Raw genomic sequence first — 6272 nt, 5'->3', positions numbered from 1 at the left:
CCCAGATCCGCTTGCTATCTGGGCCGGAACCTCGCCCAGCGGCCCACCACGCCACTCCCCCAACCCCATCCCAGAAACTGCCTCAACAATATTATTAAAGTCTGCTCCAAAATCATTGGAGCCCAGCAGAGTGACTTAAACTCTCTCCGGGAGAATCGTGCTCTCCAGAAGACCAAAAGTATTACTACCAACCACGACCACATCCTGTCCAGTGAGCTTACACTAATGCCGTCAGGACGCCGCCATCTGCCGCCTCTCAGGAAGGCAAACCGTTACTCCAAATCATTCATTCCCTCTCAGGAAGACAAACCGTTACTCCAAATCATTCATTCCCTCTCAGGAAGACAAACCGTTACTCCAAATCATTCATTCCCTCTCAGGAAGACAAACCGTTACTCCAAATCATTCATTCCCTCTCAGGAAGACAAACCGTTACTCCAAATCATTCATTCCCTCTCAGGAAGACAAACCGTTACTCCAAATCATTCATTCCCTCTCAGGAAGACAAACCGTTACTCCAAATCATTCATTCCCTCTGCCATTAAGCTGCTGAATGCAGTGTATCTTTCTTGAATGAAGAGTTTGTTGCACCTATTTTGCACAAACCACATGTTGGTTGCACCTGTTGGCACTTTATTTGATTTATTATTGTATTCTTATTGAATATTTTCTTCACCTCTCTGCCTAACTCTATGCCATTTATCGTGTTTCCTCTGTCACTGATGATGATAGTACAGTATGAATGTGTAAGTAGTCGGTGGACTGTAGAAACTTGCCCTTCGGGGGTAAATAAAGCTATCTGTATCTGTATAACCTCACACCACCAGGTTCAGTCATCGGGTTCCGGTCTGGAGCCCGCTGGGATCTCGCCACACAAACGCCGAATCGAGCAGCCTCGTCTCGCCAGTCGCTAATAGTCCGAATAAAACATGGACGAACCAAACGAAGTGGCCCCAGAAGAAGTTCTTGCCGCATCGCATTGTAGTTTTATAGGTACTTTAGACAGGGGAGTCCAGATCCGCTTAGACCACAAACCACAACTGCAAAGTGAATTCGCCTTATTCACCTCAGCTGCCATATTGGTCAGTCTGACGTAATTAGGGGTGCGGATGCGGAAGTGCCCGTTGACTTCATTGTTAAAAGTTCGCTGTAAAAACACCACTTCAAGAACCAAAATAGTCAAAATAACAGGCTGAATACACTATCGGGGTTACAAACTCATCATTACCAGACTCCGATTGTTTTTCACTGCCGTTGTTTTCGCGTTTGGAAATACATGGGAGTGAATGCAGCTGACGGCTAACTATGGCTCATTCACCTCCATGTATTTCCAAACGCGAAAACAACGGCAGTGAAAAACAATCAGAGTCTGGTAATGATGAGTTTGTAATCCCGAGTGTATTCAGCCTGTTATTTTGACTCTTTTGGTTGAATATTTAATCGAGTCTCTTGTGTGTTTCTTTTCCCTGCAACACAATATCCAAATCTCCGTGCCCTACCTGGGGAGGTGTTAGAGTGCTGTTCCTCACCCACTTCACTGTGTGGGTTGCCACTGACACCAAGGGGGTATCTTTGATTGATATTTTTGCTCTTGGGGACATTAAATGCGAGCGCGCGAGTCGCATATTTTTGCATTACATCAAATAAAAAAGCATTCATTTGAGCTCCGGTCAGATGTGATTATCCTGATGGCTGGTTCTTTACCCTCCTGAACTGATCATCATGCATTTGGCCCACATGTGCACTTGCTGCATATAAATTAATAACAACCGATAGGGCTCAAAAAACTTAAAGTCGCATAGAAATGAAAAAAGCATTCTGTCCCATTTTGGTTCACATAATTGGTCACCTATTCAACAATGTATGCCAAAAATTTTTACAAAATTCTACTTTTGTTGTAATCTTATAGTATATAATTTCTTACTTCCTGGAAAACAGTAGGTCACGTGCAATTACGACACCAAGCAAGAAACGGCAAGCCAATCCTATTAGCGATATTGGGCTAGGGAAGCGGGACTTGTAGAGAAAGAGATCTGTTAAGCGTTTGTGTACCAAATTATTGCCGGAGACAAATCAGTAGTCTCTGAATATTGATGGGGACAAGTCCCCAGCGTCCCTCCTCAATTATACGCCCATGACTGACACCCAGTGTTCACTTTGTCGACGAAAACTATGACAAAAATTATTCATCAACAATCTTTATTTAGTTATCGCGAGATGATAACTAAATAAAAACTAATTCATGATGACAAAAACTATGATGAAATCTATTGACGATTCCATCAAAAAATAAAAACCAGATGAAAATGTTAGGGAGGGACGATTGGGGAAGAGATCCAATCAGAAGGCTAAGATTTCTGTGAAAGTCGCGGCTCACGCAGAAAAAACGTGAACACAGGCAACTAGAGCGCATAGAAATGTAATTCAGTAGCTTTGTTGCTAATTCGAATAAATGTCTCCTGCAGGAGTATGAGTTTGGGACTTCTAGAGAAATGGTTCAATAATGCATTACACTTTAACTAAACCCATTTGACTTAAGTCGACCAAATCTACTGTAGAGTGCTATTTAGTCAACTAAAACTAGACTAAAACTAAAACAATTCAGATGACTAAAACTAAATAGCTTTTTAGTCAAAAGACTACACCAAGAGAGGCGATTTCGAGCGTAGGCACACTGAAGAGGACAATGCAAGCTGAGCCACTCCATTTCCTTATGTAAGACACTCGTTCAGTACAGAGAGACCGGTTCTGTATGTTAATGTGACCATGACACATGACACACTCCCTACAGAATGCCGCTCTTGATGTCCTAAGATAGCATTCAGGATCTTGCTCGATCGTCTCGTTGAGAGGGGTCAGGAAATAATTTTTACAGCTCACTTATCTGGCCCCTGGGTGATACTGTTTTTTGCTTCCCTCTGGAATATGTAGGGGTGGGTCGTATGCCCACCTCCCTTGTTCTCTGTAAAGCGCATTGTGTTGCCTCTGGGTATGAAATGCGCTATACAAATAAAGCTTTGATTGATTGATTCTTTTTTTTGTGTATGAAACGGGAAGCTGAATTTGTCAGCATCCGAGAGCCAATCAGACGCTGAGGATTCCAGCCCCTTTGGCTTGGTGTGTCGTGTGTCCATGACTGCTGTGTCTGTTGCTTATGTGCACATATTTCTACACACATTCATGCCTGCATTCCTCCATGCACAGTTCTACAAACGGGATCTGGGAAGATAATAAAGACAATGTAAAAACCAACATCTCAGTTCGGTGTCCTCCATCTCATCTCTCTCTCTCTCTCTCTCTCTCTCTTTCTCTCTCTCTCTCTCTCTGTTCCATTCAGTTAGTGGTGATGAGAAGGACACTGTCTCCCCGTTGTTCACTGTCCCCTCCTCTCTTTGTCAAAACTATCCATTCCAGGAACTGCGATACTGAAATGCACTCTAGGTTTCAAATGTCAAAGTGTCCATCTACCCAATGGCATCGCGCCCTTGCCAGTCAGTCAGGAGGTCAACAAGTACTTCTGCTCGCTCCTCTGCTGCGTTGGTGATGGCGTTGGAGCCAGCACAGGTAGTCTCTCCTGGCTGGACGGAACCTTGCAGGCTTTGTAGAGAATGAGGAAGAGGAGGAAGAGGAGGAAGGCTACCAGCGCGTTGCAGGCGATGGCTACCATGGCAGCCGTCGAAAGTCCCGCCACACCTTTTTCAGACTCCATGACTATTCTTTTGGTTTGCTATGAGTTGAGCTCGTCTGTTTTGACCGATTGTTGGTCACAACTATTATATAATCTCAGCCGGTCCACCAATGAAAAGATCAGTACTCCAAAGCAAGTCCGATGGTGAGGAGCGAAGGCGGTTCCGATGGTGAGATGCAATATACAGCGTATACAGCCAACTCTGTGAGCTGGGAGGATGAAACCTCTTGATGTCTAGGAACATTCGGCGCCAATGTTGTCACCCATGTCAAAGGACTGCTAAGCCTGCCTTCCTCTCTTAGTAACTCCTCACTTTGAAGAGTTATTTTATTTCATGACTTCTGAGGAATTTCAAGTCTTCAGTTCATTATTCTCTTTATCGTGCAATACTCATCGTCGGTCACAAAAAAAGACTTAAAAGCAACAGTTGATGTCTAATCGATGAGGCTCTTCCAGCGTGTGTCCCTGGGGGGGGGACCTCACCGTCACTCCAGCTGTGCCTTAGGGTCCCGTCGCCGTGACCCCAGGGGTCAAAGGTGCCTGGCTATCCGTGGTGATTCATCTCCGGTGATGTTGAAGAGGTGCAGGATCGCTTACAGCCGGTTGGCTCCAACTGCTGTTGTCTGTGCCTGTTGGGGGAATAGAATAACACTTTTAGAGGACAGACAGTGGGTGTGTTGAGGTAAAGTCTTCATAAGCATCAACACAATGCCAGGGATGGGGGATCTTATCTTATCGTGTTATACGGTTTCAGGCTATCCACCAGATAAAACTTGGATAAAACTTCTGGACGATAATAAAAGCCTTATACGTTTCTTATACATACCTATTAGCTGTTAATTATGCACTTATTATGCATGTGTTATGCATTTTGCAGGTACCGGTTCTTAAGTGAGAACAGTGCTTCATTAAGGTTAATAAACTCTTTAGTATGCATTTGTGACTGATTTCAACTCATCTGCCTTGTGTGTTTTTATGGCATAGGGTGGATTTGAACCGGGGTCTCCCGTTCGGTATCCTGAGGCGGAGGGGAAGCAGGTCTCTCCAGAGTCTCTCTCTCTGGGGTTCTCAGTCCAGCACGCCCGTTTATAGCACTCCCAGATAGAAAGCGGATGTGTAATGATTCTGGGCCATATATGGGCCGGAACTAAGCCACGAGGGCCAGATCTGGCCTGTATATGGCCCAGTTCCGCTTGCTATCTGGGCTGGAACAGCTAGGGCACTGTGCTGCTAGCGGACAATAACGCGCCACGCGGAGGCTAATAATGCACTCTGCGGGTTTGCCTCTGTGAAGTGCATTATTTTTCTATAACACCACACCTCAGAATGTAGCTTATTATCCCACTTATACTGTATCGCCACTTGCCAAATACAAAAAACATGTGCCATTTACTCATATTTTCTAGAATAAAATATACAATTTTTGTCATTTTATTTCACAGGGTAGCGTTACATTGATTTCATTGTTTGGCTGTTTATTTATATTAATTTGCATGATTTATAACAGAGTGATATTCTTATCCTTGAGCAGCAGCAGAATTGTTGCCAAAATAAAGTGCTTGTGGTTTCAGCTGCTCCCTCCCGCCTGTTAAGATACACACTTCTCCAGATAGAGATATCGCAAAAATGTAAGGAATGGTCTTTTCAAGAGAAGACAACCTCTCACTTAACCCTTTTAATACGACCATGTCACCGGCAACATTTTAAAAATATTTAACAAATATTTAATAATATTTTTTTTTTTATATATAAAAAATCTAAAAAATTCCTCACTCCAACACTTGCTGAAAGCTGAGAAACTGCGCTTTCTAGTATTATAGGGAAAATAAGCATGTTGAACAGAATTGAAACTGGACATGTAGAACTAACATTATCACAAGCTAGAGAAACAGGGTTTTATCCCTGTGTGACGTCATGCCGGCTGTATTTCCATGTTTCTGACGTTATCGGCCAAACTCGAGACACACTTGATAATAAAAACAACCATGTGAACTGTTAGAGCGTCTCTCAGAGGCTGACAAAAACAAAACATTATACTATTCAAATTGGGTGAATCTTTACTCGAAACACCATCTGCTCCGAGCCTGGTTTTCGTGATTCACTCGTCAGCTTCACATCACGGACCGTCTCAGTCAGTAGACTACCCATATGCAGGTGTTCTGGGTGCACAGTGAGGCCTGATATGCAAATGTTGCTCTTATGCTGTTATTATCTACTTAGCAAATTGATCTAGGCTTGCACTTCCTGTAAAAGCGTAGAGGCGCTCTGTAAAAGTCCATGACGAGCATAGTGCTGGTTTATGGATGCATGCTGGGACATGAATTTCATCCATACAGGGGACTGATGATGGAGATGTTTTATGCAAATACCAAAACCTATAGTTTGACACCAGTGTGCAAAGTTTCAGAGAGATGTGCTTAATGCTTTGAGTAGGTCTCAGCGTCTGGATGTGATTCGCAGAAACATACCATCGATGAGCCAAAGCATCTGCTAGAGCTCTTAAGATAATGATGCTCTCTGGGGTGGGGTGTGGCGGAGGCAGGGGGATTCTCTGTGGAGTAGTTCGTCATTAGTCTGAACATTT

Source organism: Borostomias antarcticus, assembly GCF_949987555.1.
Source record: "Borostomias antarcticus genome assembly, chromosome: 11".
Taxonomy (NCBI): domain Eukaryota; kingdom Metazoa; phylum Chordata; class Actinopteri; order Stomiiformes; family Stomiidae; genus Borostomias; species Borostomias antarcticus.
This window is presented reverse-complemented; position numbering follows the sequence as displayed.